At 37.3% G+C, this 16,059-nt stretch overlaps 1 long non-coding RNA gene across 1 annotated transcript; it reads left to right on the top strand.

The window, feature by feature from the left end:
• Positions 1-8,660: 8,660 nt before the first annotated feature.
• Positions 8,661-11,323, top strand: LOC133531170 (uncharacterized). The gene is made up of 2 exons (XR_009801489.1): positions 8,661-8,751; positions 11,092-11,323. It is a non-coding gene; the product is annotated as an uncharacterized LOC133531170 (long non-coding RNA).
• Positions 11,324-16,059: the final 4,736 nt, after the last annotated feature.

The following is a 16,059-nucleotide window of genomic DNA, read 5'->3' as shown; positions in this document are numbered from 1 at the left end:
CCTCTCGCGTCACGCGTCTCACGGTGCGTGGGTTAAGCCATAAATGACTGGCGTTTGCGTACTCGTAGTATAGGTATTAGTTATATTACATACCAAGGGCCAAGTAAGAAATGTCTCAGATCACATGTAATTGCCGAGGCGCCAGAGGCGAAGCCGAGATCGAAAAACATGTGTACTGATGCTTTTTTATTTACTGGCCGACATGTGTATATTTTCTCCGTTCGACAAAACCGGAAAGCGGCTTCGTTTAGCGCAGCAGGCCGCAAGTTAACGCTTTCTAGCAAGTGGGAAAAGATAGTTTATTCCATTAGCACATTTAAAGAGTGTAAACAAACCTCGTAACCCAGTTATTTCGCCAATAAGATACGACAAGCTCTCTGGTTAATTGTCCATCGTATTTTTTGCACTGGGTACATAAATTAATATATATGTATGTATATTTAATTATAGTATATTTATGTAAGTTTATTACCGTTAGTGTATATTATTTATCGCTATTTTGCTTGTTTTAAGTTACTTATTCTGTTTCTTTTTTTGTTTAATGCCTGCACGTACAACTTTTTCTGTTTAGCCTGATGGTTGACTGGTAGAGAATGCCATTAGGCATTAAGTTAATTTCGCAATAAATTTTAAATAAAAAAATAAATACGACTTTTTGTATCTGTAGAATTATATCATTAACTGAGTTACGTTAGTAAGACAATGGTATTGTTTGTTTACATTATTTTACAGTACCTATAAGGGCCTCCGCTAGCTGGCGCGGGTGCACGGAGCGGACGAGCGGGTTAACGAAAAATAGTATGAGCGACGCTAACTGAAGCGGACGCGTGCGGCGGATTTCATCTACAAATAGCACCCGCGTGCGTGCGCACGCGGCGGGCGTCCGCGTCAGCTAGCGTAGGCCCTAAAAATTAACCTTACCCAACTTCGTTCACGTAAAAGGGGTTAAAAACTGCCAACCATATTTTTCTTGCGGTAATGGTAAGGGGCAATAATATTGTTTTTAATTCGAGGTACTTGAAATGCTTGAAGATTCGCAGTGAAGGGCCTAAAGCTTTAATGGGCTGCGAAACATGGCAAATAATTAGACTGTTCTTGACTTTTTTACTGTAATCCTTAGCGTCCTACATTTTAATGATAGTTATTAGCAACAAATGCGTTTGCTGCACAAATTGCTAAATAATGTCTCGTCTAAAACGCGTTTGTGTAAAAAAAAAACTAAAACATTTGTTTTACGTTCTTCCACTCCTTACTTTGATCCACCCGCCCCGCCCTGCAGGCTTCACTATGCAGCGAATATGTAGGTACATGGTTGGAGAGGCACTATGCATAGTTTTTTATTGTAATTATTGACATTCAATACTCAAACCAAATCTTCTACCACCAATCCCAGCAATACTGTTGCGTTTTCTCATAATAATGTACCAATCGCTCCGTCAAAACGCTACTATGCATTAATAGTGTTTTGTACAATCATGAATTCATGATATTACAGAGAGCTTTTCAGTTGAGTTACCTAAGTAAGGCAAGAGATTGAAAAGCTTGATTATATCACTATTGTATATAATACTTTTTCTACGAGTCATCTAAAATAATACTTTTTTTACTATAAAACCGAAATAAATGTAGTACAAAAAACATAAACGCGAGAAGTCCAACGCCCGCCCGTCCCTCGTTTAGTTTTTTCTATGGGAGCGCGGCGGTATATAATATATGTAGTTTACTACAGCGGATCGAAAACAATATTGTGGTTCAGTTTGGAGCCCATACATGAAAAGTACTCAATTATAGTTCAGTATACGAAATCTTAATTCACGACGAGTAGAAAAAAGCGTTTTTACGTCCGCTGTCGCTCCACATTTGGGCCACCGGTCCCCCAGACTACACTATGCAGCTAATATGTACACGCTTGGAGAGGCACTTGGTGTACATAGCTTTTTTACTGTAATTCTTGTGTAGCAGAGTGTTTGTCTGGCCGTCTAATCGTGCTCATGGTGTTCCGTGTTACTTTCAGGGTTCCGTAGGAAGTTTGTTTTTTAACAACAGTTATTAACTTGACTTGTAACGCAGCGGCTTACGTGAGCGAATAAATTGCGAACGCGAAGCGGCGCGGCGCGGTTGAATCAATACTATGATACCTATGGAAGTGTCCTACGTGGGCGATCTCGTTGCGAATGCGAATGCCGTGGAGCGCCGCGTCGCGACGCTTCGCGTTCGCGAATTATTCGCTCACGTAGGCCGCTGCGTAACAAGATAAATAAAGATTAAATAAGGGAATTGTATAATGTATAATCGTATAGGAATGTATAAATTTCACACTCATTAAATTTAAAACTAAATATTAATCTTTTAAATACCCACAAGGATGGCAAATTTTTGATGACCAGGCTTATTCTCTGGCCGAGGTAACTGCTGTCAGACTTTCCTTAAAAAAAAAACAATGTAATACAATCTTGCAATAAGACTTCAACCACCTAATTGTTATATAAGTATATCGATACTGAGTAGAAATGATTGATAATATGAACTTTACGCCTCCCTCTGAAAAAGAAAATTTTAGGGCTTTCAATTTCATATAGGCCTCTGGGGAGCAACTACATAAGCCGCTAATAACTGCATACCCCGGTTTGACGGGTGCAATTGTGTTTAACTCAGTAGTTACCAGGAGTATTTCCTAGACTTATAATTGCTTTGAAGCCTACGTCCATTCACTACCACTACGTAGCTGGTGTCCTCACGTGCCCTCAATGTGCGCGGGGGTTCACCTCGAAGATCGGCTACGTCAGCCATCTTCGGGCGCATGAGAGCCGAGCTAACTAGGAGCCGAAGTGGTCGCCATGGTCGAAATCGGCTGGAAGGATTATCATCATCAATTGCTTTTAGGTAGGTACAATAAAACGAACCGAATTATTAATCGATATAAAGGATGACTCACGTTAAAACGGCCCGGGTCCGGACCGAGACATTCGACACTTCGTTTCCTTGATTAGTGATTACCGGTTACGGTCACCTGTCATAGAAAATGAAGTGTCAGTTGCCTCGGCGCGGACCTGGGCCGTTCTAGCGAGAGTCATCCTTAATTTTAATTATTGTCAGTGACTTGAGTCACTGTCAGATACAGAATAAAATAACTGACAGTCTTAATTGAAATTAAAAGAACTGAGTGCCTCTCGCCAATAAACGTTACAGTTTGGCAGGAATAAAATATGTATTAAATATAAGTTTTAATTTTAATATACAGTACCTTAGCCATTGGACAAACCCTGAAATCCCACGTAGGGTTACTTCTCAGGAATGCTCTGACGTTAATATATTTTTTAATTAGAACAAAAGATAAAAAAAATTTTTTTCGAACAAAAGTTATTTGCAATAATCGACAACAAAAAGAAACACACTGTGTTAATCTTTGGCAGTGTTTTTGACAATTTGTTCGAAATATTTGATAACGATGACATTTTTCAAAAGTCAGAAGCTTATTTGTGTCATAAATAAAAAAGATAATCAAAAAGGTTGAAGTAGGTTCCATACTATTTCCCTAGGACTACCCTATTATTACCCTAGGAGCTACTAACACATACAGGCTGCTCCAAAGTAAAAATTGGTAAATTGTTAATTTCTTCGAAACCGCTACTCCGGCTGTTATGATACTTTGTACACTGGTTCTAAATACCCTAATGCATATGTACCTTTCGGCTTTGTCCAATGGCTAGGGATACACTGTATAATAAATTAAAAAAGAAAAATAATAATAATACTGTTGTTTGAATGATGACTTGCATTTTTGTTATCATGATTTAGAAATTGCTTGCCATCGATATCGATAACACTTGAATCATTTAATGAATCACTAGCATCCACGATGACGCACATATTTGCCAAATCTAACCTTTAATAATATGACAATAAGAGTACAAGCACGCGTCTTCGTGAATGACACGATATATACGTTTTTGCCTCAGAAGAACCGGGCTATGCTTATAAGTACATTGTACAATAAACCCATCTGAAACGAATAATATAAGAGTTAAAGTATCTTCTTCCTCGCGTTGTCCCGGCATTTTGCCACGGCTCATGGGAGCCTGGGGTCCGCTTGACAACTAATCCCAAGATTTGGCGTAGGCACTAATTTTTACGAAAGCGACTGCCATCTGCCCTTCCAACCCAGAGGGTAAACTAGACCTTGTTGGGATTACTCCGGTTTCCTCACGATGTTTTCCTTCACCGAAAAGCGACTGGTAAATATCAAATGATATTTCGTACATAAGTTCCGAAAAACTCATTGGTACGAACCGGGGTTTGAACCCGCGACCTCCGGATTGCAAGTCGCACGCTCTTACCGCTAGGCCACCAGCGCTTCATAAGAGTTAAAGTATACTTTAAGATATTCAAATTATTTCCTTGCCAGAAGGTAACGAATCGGAAAGGCGATATTAGCCCAGACATAGAATAAAGAAACATAGATTCCTAACTTTAGACAGCTGGCTCGGCCGAATTTCACCTTCCCATACAAACGGAGTTTCGTTCTCATTTTAAAACTACTTTTTGTTAATCATAAAATCAAACTCTGTGTAATATGATAAATCCTTGCTATCATAGATAATATTATTTACAGACATTTCAGATACTCTCCCATACACACGGACACGCGCGCGTACTCACAGACACACACACACACACGCACATGCACACTCACACACGCACACGCGCACAATCACACACATACACCCCCCCCCCCCCCCTACTCCCCTCTTAAGTGAACTGGAAACCTGGCATCTTTACCCTGTAAATTTATTAATTTTCTTTTCTTTTTTCTACTCAACTCATCATGTAGTATCATTTTTTGTTTTTTAAGTTAATCTGTATCGCCTTTGTTAGTTAAGATACTTTACTGCGGAAGAGCGGTGTCTCTTATCACAAGTATCTCTGAATAATTAAAAAGAGACTACCCTGTTATTGTAAAAATCATGTATGCTAACGAATTTTTTTTTTTTTTTATATTATTATTTTTGGATTGTAATGAAACTTTGCACATACAATAAAATGAGGTATATCTAGTCCTGTAATTAGGTTATATAGTTTCAGCTTATAAAACAAACGAAATAGAGCAAGAACAAATTATGTATGAAAAATTTAAATTCTCTGTATTTTTTAACTATGGTATCTGAAGCTACATAAAATTACACGACTAGATATAAGGTAGAAGTACTAGTGCTCGACGCTGCACTAGTACTCGACATGGGCACTTTATGTCAAAGTGACAAGGATTAAGTTCGAATACAGAAAAATCTTCGCTGTTCAAAAACCTATATTTCCATGAAATAACGTGCCCATGTCGGTGACTAGTGCAGCGTCGAGCACTAGTACTTCTACCTTAACGTATCCTATTGTAAGTGCAAAGTTTCAGAGCAATCTAGTTAGTCGTTTCAAAATGAGAGCATAACTACGTTTGGATGGAGAACCGAGCTTGCTGGGCTCCCTTATACTCTGATTTCCGCGAGCCTCACTACCAAAGATAAAGATAAATATATAAAATATAGACTATTTTTTAAGAAGGCATACTACAATGTGCTTATGAAAATCAAAGAAAGCTACGCCGGCTCTAACCCTACACCTCTAACCCGAGAAGATTTAAATCCGTCCTAAATTGTAGGAGACCCAATATGGAACCGGCAAATTATTATATAATTAACATGCATTAGGTTAATTAAGAAATACCATTTAAATTACTATGAAATTCAAAAAATCAAAAATAACATACTTTTTATACACTATAGACTGCTTAAGCATGACGTTATCATTATTTTGTAGTATTCTCGAAAAAGAAAATGCGTGTGCATAGTACATACATAGATATACCGTTTTACTTATTTCAGCCACAAGTACTAAAAAACCGGCCAAGTGCGAGTCAGACTCGGACAGGAAGGGCTCCGTACCATTATCTATAAAAACGGTCACCCATCCAAGTACTAATCCCGCCCGACGTTGCTTAACTTCGGTGATTGGATGAGAACCTCGAGATTGGAAAGAAATATTTATTTTATTCTGTTTTTAGTATTTGTTGTTATAGCGGCAACATAAATACATAATCTGTAGAAATTTCCACTGGCTAAATCACGGTGCATGAGATACAGCCTGGTGACAGACGGACGGACGGACGCACGGACGGACAGCGGAGTCTCAGTAATAGGGTCCCGTTTGACCCTTTGGATAGTTATCCACTTTCCTATAAATCCTAGTATCGCGAAGTAGACAGGGTCACCAGTATTTCTACCAACTAGGCTAAAAGACCTTTATAGTTATTCCCAATCTATTTATTAAATGGAAATTATGTAAAAAACGTTTACTGATTTTCAAAAAAATTCTTGGGCTTTATTTCGTGATTGGTGTGAAATAATTTATTATAAATACAGTGAACATCCCTATTCTATGACACAGCCGGGGAGCGAAGTCGTACTGTTTGCATGACTAAGCAGGGCAAGCGTTATTCAGAACCTCTAACCAATTTAAATTTGATGAAATGAAAAATTTAGAAACAGCATTAAAATGGAAAAACACCGTCACTGGATCGATCCACATATTTTTGGCCGAACGTTAGCGAAGGTCTCCGTTTCAGCTTGGGCAAAAATGCTTTCGCATGTCCGGATGTTCTCCTCTACAGGTCGCAATTCTCAACCGATTCTCGTAAAATGATGTGATCAGGTTCGATGATTAAACATATTTTTTGTCGTTTCAGTTTTTGGACATTTTTAAAAATAGCGGAACCACTAGTTTTTTTTTTAATAAATGTATTTACAACTATAACTAGCTTAAATCTTAAATTAGCCCTTAAGGCATTGTACCAAGGATGCTGGCGGCATTTCCTCGTTGTATCGCATTTATCGTAATGCTGATACGTTGTGCGAGAAAGTCGCCAGGTCTTCGGTCACCCGTTACGTCAACCAGACGTTTCGCGATTTCTACAAAAAACTTGTGCGCGCTGGGACGCCATGGACCTAGAGTTTGAGTTTCAAGCCAAATGGTACAAAATGGTACTAATGGTAATTTCAAAATTTCGGGGCTTTTACATTAGTCCGTTGGAGGTGGGACGGTGCGATGAAGTTTTCTTTATATTACATTTTAGGGACAACTCTCAAATGATAAAAATTTTGAATATGCCCAAAATTGTTTTCACGATAAAAGGTCCCTAATACAGTTTTCTCTATCTTCAATAGTTTAGGAGATCCCCATACTGTCCCACTTAAAAAAAACCTTCTATCTAATCCTATATTTAATCATATTTCTTGTTAAATATGTTAAAGATGCTGGTAAACATTATTATTTAACAAAACGGGACTTAATCGCGTAAAATTGACCTCGGAAGTTTCGGGGATGATGTTGTCCCCGTGGTCTCGGAGAACACACCCGCCCGATCCCGCCGAGTCCCGCCGTGTCCCACCGTGTCCCGCCGTGTCCCGCCGTGTCCCGCCGTGTCCCGCCGAGTCCCGCCGTGGCCATGGTGTCGGCGGTGGTGGGTAGCTGATAAAAAGTGTTTATGATTATGTCCCTGATTAATAACGCAGACATGACAATTTTAAGAACATTACATAGCTTAGTGTAAAAAAACCGACTGTAGACTTGGAAGTGATAAAAAAAATTACATACAATTTTTCAATACCAATATAGTTCGTGTCATCCACGATGACGCGCAGATTTGTCAAATCTAACCTTTAATATCATGACAACATTAGTCAAGGCATGCGCCTTCGTGAATGACACGATCTATATTTATGTACGCGGCTGGCAAAACGTCCCACTTTGTCCCTTGCCGCAAGCGACAAAGTGGGACATTTTGCCGGCCGCGTTCACGTTTAGATTCCAATGTTTCTTGGTTTATTTTAACTAAAACGCAAATACGATATACAGCTGAACAATGAAAGTTGTTTACATGGCTTATAAACATGAGTCATACATTATACTCCTATGATAAAAATAAATACCAATACACTTAGCGAAATGAGACATCGAGTAAATCATACGGAACGGGAATAACCCGTCGTATGAAGAAAATGTTGCCAGATTTAAATAAAAAAAGACGTCCGGTACAAAGCACAGATCTACAATGCAAAAGATTGCTTGTCAAATATCAAAAATGACGATTTTTTTGTATGGGACCAACCCGAAAAAAAGCCAGCCAAAATTTATGGGAGAGTCAATCATGGTCGTATTTTTGTCACTTGTCATATCATGCATAACTTTCGCACTTTTGTTAGAGCGTGACAGGTATGGTGACAAATGATAAACAGCCGTCCATCTTAGCCCTGCAGTATTACCTACTTATTGTCGCAGTAAATAATTTTTACTTAGTTCTTTTTGGAAAAGTTGCTCAGTATTACCTATTTACTGGCGCAGTAAATAATGTTTACTTAGTTTCTTTTATTAAAGACAACATATATTTTTTTAAATAAACATTTTGATTTTTTCTGGAAACCTTATTTATCTACTAGGGGCTTCCCCCTAATTTATATCGCTAATCGTGTGCAATTATAACCAGTATAATTAAGATCTTCGACCACACGCACTGGTTATTGATCTCAAGGTCATGTTATACTGGATTTCACTCGCCGATGTATTTTGAGACCAACGTAAATTATGACGTCAACATTGATGTATATAAGGATTTGCTCTGGAGTAAAGGAACAGTGCAAAGCGCGCAAGGAATCGATATACACTTGTTTTACTTGTTATTGCAATTCAGTTCCTGGAAAAGCCACGGTGAGTAACTATTTTCAACCTACAAAAAATCTGGGGAATAGCCAAGTGACAATTGTTTATAGAGCTAATCAAAACTTTAGAGGAAAGTAAAGGACGCTTTCTCCATATAACTGTAGTCCCCATTTCCCTCTTTGGGTATTGACATTATGGAGGACATTTTTATACAATTTGATTGTATATCAACCATAGCTAAGTAATAGGTGTAAGTTTTGATTTAGGGTGAGGAACAAAAAAACAAATTATAATTTTTTTCTTGGAAACCCTAAAACAATAAATAAAAATTCATAAAACGTCTAATAATTGGGAGTTAGGTATAGAAATCGCAATATAAGAAATGTGATTTTTGTCCATTTCTAACCGACTTCAATACCGTAAAACCACCCAACTATAGTCCAAAGCTCCCAACTATGGTCCACAAATAAACTCAATTTTTCTCGTTCAGGTGTGTATTTTACTATATTGTTGTAGTTCTAAGGCAAAGTATGTTTATAAATGGAAGGTAAAACTAGGAGTAAACCACAAGGAACATTGGTATAGATACTTAATTTCCTTTTGAACTTGTGGACCATAGTTGCAGTATTGGACTATAGTTGGGTGGTTTTACGGTATTTTAAAAGAGGAGGTTATCAATTCGGTTGTGTTTTTTTTTTATGTTTGTTACTCCATAACTCCGCTATTTCTGAAATTTTTGAAATAGTACATTACGATACAAGTGCGAAAAATAGGAAATCCGAAACGAGTGCTGATAAATTAAAACACGACCGAAGGGAGTGTTTTAAATCGACACGAGTTGCGAATTACCTATTCGCACATGTATCGTACAACGTTTTACAGTACATATGACCCTTTAAATTTTCGACATAGTTACATAATGTGCTAATTTACGCACTAGTGCGGAAAAGCAGCACCATATGTACTGTAAATTATTTTTTTGTTTGAATTTATATATATACAGATTGGTCCCGTTTTTCAAAACTCAGTTCTGATGATGGGATCCATGAGGAGTCGAGGGAACTCTTCAAATGTGAAAGGCATACATATAGTGATTTTTGTATTTTCTGTAACAAAGCAAGCATTTACATTTAAAAAAGTGTCATTTGATGAAGTGGAACTGATGATGATGATCAGAATGGAACTCTTCAACGACGCATAGTACACGTTTGGCGATTTGTCCTCTTCGCTGTGTTTGTTAAGCAAATTAGATTTTCAAGACAAATTTTTGTCAAGTTCGAGTTCTGACGATGGGGTCCATGAGGACTCGAGAGAACTCCTCAAATGTTAAAGGCATATATATAGTGATCTTAGTATTTTCATTAACAAATCAAGTATTTACATTTGTAGAAGTGACATTTGATGAAGTGGAACTGCTGATGATGGACAGAACGGAACTCTTCGATGATGCCTAGTTCACGTTTGGCAATTTGTTCTCTTTGCCAAACAGTTAGGTTTTCAATTTCAAGGCACATTTCTATATTTCTATCCTATTTAGTTTTTTTAATAATTATCTAGTGCTTTATTTCATGCATGGTGTAAAATAATTTATCTTAAATACAGTCAAATACCCTATTGCGGGTATCTTACCAGTCAACCATAGGGCAAATCTGAAATGTGTCAAGGTGGGTGCAGTGGCAAAAAAAAACATGTTACTTCCTTTTCTACATAATAAGGCGTAGGACGCTGTCTTTTTAATTTCATTGTATGAAATCTAAAACCAACAATAATCGTTCTTTCACCGGTCTCCCTCATTGAAGTCGGTTTTTTTTTCTTAAAAATTATTTCGTTTTGTATGATAGTACATAGCCTCCCATCGGGAACATACAGGAATGAAAAATATTTTAATGTATAAACTCAAATTAAAACAAAAATTTCACAATTATTCTGTCACATTTTTGTAGAGCTTAAAAACGATTAATTTAACATCACGTTAACATTTTTTTAATACACAGATGTAGGTGCCGTCAAACGGGTTGAATAGGGACGGCTGGGGTGAATAAATAGTGGGTAGAGACTCCGCCTATGAAGCCGATGGTCCCGGGTTCAAATCCTGGTTAGGGCATTTATTCGTGTGATGAGCATGGATATTTGTTCCTGAGTCATGAGTGTTTTCTATGTATTTAAGTATTTATAAATTATAGTAGTAGTAGTAGCCTGTAGTTTTTTTTATTGTTAAATGACAGAATAGGATATCAGCTAAAAGTTGACATCAAATGATAGCCCTAGTTAAAACATGTCACAAATTACACGAGTAGGTTGCCTAAGTACTCTCAACACCAGCCTTATTGAGCTTATTGTGGGACTTAATCAATTTGTCTATTATTTATTTATTTATTTGTTTTTCAGAAATGCCTAAGAAGTCGGATGCCGCCATGCTCGGGCCTGGAGGATGTTATCCCTCACCATTCCCCCCACAGCTACCAAATCCATTTCCAAGGAATCCAAATCCAGAGCCATGGATATTACCCCTGCCTGGCCCTTTCGGTGGACCTTTCGGTGGCGGTTGCTTTGGGACAGGAAAGAAATAAATTCTTGTGACATCATGTACGCATATTTGTAATAAAGATATGTGGTTCTACGATGTTTTTTTCATTTTTAGAATTATTTATAAAATTGGTATAGGTAAAAAACTTAAGTAAGTCACCTGTACCCCTAGTGTAAGTTTTATCGACATCATAACGTGACGAACGCGTTTGCGTTAAGTGTCATTTTGTATAGGATTTTGAGTTTCCAAAACGTCCCGCTTGGCGCGCTCTTTCTCACAAAATACAAAATGAGACTAAACGCAAACGCGTACGTCACGTTTCGAAATCGAATTTATTTACACTAGGGGTACTGTTGTATGTAGTTGTGACGTGTTCGAATAGACAATACATGTTTAAAAGACACACACAAACAAAACAAATGTCTATTCGAACACGTCACAACTACATACAACAGGTGACTTTAATTAAGTTTTTTACCTATACTCGTATATGATTAAGAGGAAAGGGGACGGCCGTTTCTCCATACAAGCGTAGACCCCATTTTCCTCTCTGGATATTAACATTATGGAAAATATGTTTATATTATTTGATGTGTATTTAACATAGCTATGTCCCTACGTTTGACTTTTTCATATTTTGAATTATTTATTGTAAAAGTTAAGAGCGAAAAATAGTTTTCATAATATGCTTATAACTCTTATAATAATTAAAAATTCGAAATAAATCATATTTTTACCCGACTGCCAAAGGGAGGAGGGTAATGTTTTTCGAGTGTATGTATGTATGTATGTATGTCTGTTTCTTTGTGGCCTCCTGTAGCCTAAACGGCTTGATGGATTTTGATATATGAGGTATCGTTAGATTCGTCTTGATGACGGGAGTGTCATAGGATTTTTTTTGGGGTAACTAAAAAGTTATAAATAAATAAAATAATTATTAAAAAAAAAACCCTACCGCACAGTAAAAAAAGAGGAAAACAAGCCCCACAAGAATATTGTTGTTGATGGTAAGTATCGCAGGCGGGGACCAACAGAGGGTTACTTATAGTCATTTTAGTTGTTGGTCCCCGCCTGCGATACTTACCATCAACAACAATATTCTTGTGGGGCTTGTTTTCCTCTTTTTTACTGTGCAGTCGGGTTTTTTGTTTTTTTTTTATAATATTTTTTTTTTATTAATAATCTTAATATCCAGAGAGGAAAATGAGGACTACGTTTGTATGAAAAATACGATTTTGCGAGGGTCCTCCGGACCCTTTGACCACCAAAGACGTCAACTGACATGCGCGGCTGCAGCTCAGCCAGGAACACATTTCCATGACCAAGCGCCTCCCGGTCGAAAAGTCGTGTAGTGGTTAAGGGCTAGGTATGATGAACCCTCGTGGACGTCAGCTGCCGCTCCGTTTACGTAAAACAAAAAAAAATTGTCATCGCCTCCCGTTTGATACTTTGTTAAATGATAGTTCAGATAATAAAAAAAAAAACAGGTAAGAATAAAAATCGTTAGCCGGTTATATCGCGGTGGGAAAAACATCAGCTGGTCGCATAAACATTTAAAAAATAAGCGCTATACGTTTTTATGATAGCAATAACAAATCATGAAACTTTGCATGTAGCATTTCATCGGGCGTAACGCCTGAAAAGCCATCAACGGTTTACGCAATTTACACATTACGCATACTTTGCCGCACATAAATTGGTAAGGCGCACATTTTTTACATGTTCATTTTACAGCTGACGGTCCGGAACGGTCCTGGACGGACGGACGGTGGAGAGTCACCGCGATACAACCAAGCAAGTTAACTTTTAAACGTTTGCTTTATAACCACCTGCTAAGGCAGGTGTAGTGGGAATTAGTCGCTAAGTAACCCATAACGCACGTGCAATTGTATGTATATGTATCTATCCTTGTTTATCCATATATATGTATATATTTGTGTACTCATAGTCATAAGGTATAATGAAACATACTATAGTATTTATTTAGAAATTTTATTTCGCTTAAAAGTTACGGTTTTTTTTTGTTTAATTCTTACTGCACCCACCTTGAAGTTTCTCTGTTTTGCCTTATGGTTGACTGGTGGAGAATGCCTATTGGCATTAAGTCCGCCTGTTGTACTCTTTTTTATGTGCAATAAAGTTTAAATAATAAGTTTTTGATCCCATAGCCCAGTATTTAGTCCATCGCTTTCCCCAATAGCCCAGTTCATTTTAGATTCCATCAACTCTCAAATAGTCCTTACACCCTGGCGGGTGCTGCCTCTGCGTGCGTCCCATGACACGGGCAAGGGCAACATCCGCTAGGTGTACCCCTTACATTTCATTAAAGTGTCAAAAGAGCCTCTACGTGTTGGCTTCGGGTCCGCGCACGCCTCCCAAAGGTCCGGAACACCATTGTTCCGTGATGGGAAAGACAACCAGCTGACGGATTTTTAAATTTAAAACAGCATCTAAACTATCATCTGACAAAGGATCAGCCGGGACTGCCGGGAGGCGATGACTGACGTAATATGCTCCTGGCCCGCGGTCTATCAACCTTCGTCCTCTGACTAGGTACACGATGACGCGCTCCACACGATAGGCGGGACATTCAAATGTAGAGGAAAGGGGACGGCTGCTTCTCCATACAAATATATTGGTTTGGCCTAGTGGGTAGTGACCCTGCCTACGAAGCTGATGGTCCCGGGTTCAAATCCTGGTAAGGGCATTTATTTGTGTGATGAGCATGGATATTTGTTCCTGAGTCATGGGTGTTTTCTATGTATTAAAGTATTTATAAATATAAGAACATTATTTGTCTATTTCATGAAGGTCCTATACTCGTATTCTTTTAAACTCGTTGTCGTTGTTATGGCTTCCTTTGTCATTTATATATGTATATATATATATATATATATATATATATATATATATATATATATATATATGTATATATTTTTTGTATATAGTAATAAATGTAGTCTATCTTAACTTTATATGTGTGTAGTATATGTATTATATTGTATTTTTACTACTTTTTCTTTATTTTTATTTTTTTGCACCACCCGTTAACTTCGCTTCGTTCGCCATCTCACTATCTGAAGGTTGTCTGGAAGAGATCGCTGTTTAGCGATAAGTCCGCCTGTTGTTACCTACCAATGTGTATATTTTATCAATTTCTGTATCTGTTTTTTATGTAGTGTGCAATAAAGAATTTTATTATTATTATTATATATATCGTTGCCTAAGTACCCTCAACACAAGCCTTATTGAGCTTACTGTGGGACTTAGTCAATTTGTGTAATAATGTCCTATAATATTTTTTAATTAAAAAAAAACCCTTTTTCTCTCTGGATATTGACATTATGGAAAGTATTTTTACTCAATAAGTAATATATTTCTACCGTACAGAAAAGAAACTTCCTACAAAACCGAAGTTGGATAGCGAATTATGTATGAATCATGCTGTCCCTTTTTTATGTATGGTACTATCCCTTTTGGCTATTAAGGGTTGTCAAAACTCAAGTAATTATCTTATCACAATTTTTTAAATGCTCCTAACTCTTGTAATATTTCTAAATTCGAAAAAAATCTAACGTTCGGGCATAGCTGTTCCTGATAACTTAAAACTGGGACCCACACACCGCATATCTAGCAAAAAATATATAATATAGGCATCATATATTCATTACGGTTTACATTAACTCAGGTAACAAAAACGAATAATAATTATTACCTAGGTACATTATAACATGTAATCATAATATTTCAAATATTATGTCATTATTGCAATTATAGTTTTATATAATTATATTAAATATTACACATCCAATAATCAAATTTATTAAGCTAATAACTTAAAACAAAGCAAGTGTTTACGATGATATAACACATTTACTTTCCTCACGCGATCCTAATCACTCATCAATGAAATGCACTAATATGACGCATGCGCGTACTCACACGTCACGATAAAAAATAGTGGGTTCAGGGGGCCTACCGCGAAAATCGAAGTTTTTTTTTATTTACGTCTTAGTGAGAGTAAAAGAGAAAGATCCCCGCAATTCGCGAATTTCGGTTTTCGCGGTAGGCCCCCTGAGGGCTTAACGCGAACCACGTTCGACGTGTTGCTTCCCTGTCACACTTACGTACGCATTTACAAGTGTAACACTTCGAACGTGGTTCGCGGTAGGCCTTTAGGTTCTTTTCTCACTCTCACTGAGCGTAAGCGTGAGCGAGATAGCTGTGCGTACGGCATCATGTTAATTTTAATTGTTTGTAAGTTTTAACAAAAAAAAGGAGTTAATAGATGAGTTCAATCAAAATTAAAATTGTGCATTTTCAGAAATATTTTTCATATGTTTAGGTTTTTCTTGCAAACATTTTCACAATTTTTAGGGTTCCGTAGCCAAATGGCAAAAAACGGAACCCTTATAGATTCGTCATGTCCGTCTGTCTGTCCGATTCTGTCACAGCCACTTTTTTCCGAAACTATAAGAGCTGTACTGTTCAAACTTGGTAAGTAGATGTATTCTATGAACCGCATTAGGATGTTTACACAAAAATAGAAAAAAAACAATAAATTTTGGGGGTTCCCCATACTTAGAACTGAAACTCAAAAAATCTTTTTTCATCAAACCCATATGTGTGGGGTATCTATGGATAGGTCTTCAAAAATGATATTGAGGTTTCTAATATCATTTTTTTCTAAAATGAATAGTTTGCGCGAGAGACACTTCCAAAGTGGTAAAATGTGTGTCCCCCCCCCCCCCCCGTAACTTCTAAAATAACAGAATGAAAATCTAAAAAAAATATATGATATACATTGCCATGTAAACTTCCACCGAAAA

This window comes from Cydia pomonella, chromosome 24 (genome assembly GCF_033807575.1).
Source record: "Cydia pomonella isolate Wapato2018A chromosome 24, ilCydPomo1, whole genome shotgun sequence".
Taxonomy (NCBI): Eukaryota; Metazoa; Arthropoda; class Insecta; order Lepidoptera; family Tortricidae; genus Cydia; species Cydia pomonella.
This window is presented reverse-complemented; position numbering and strand designations above follow the sequence as displayed.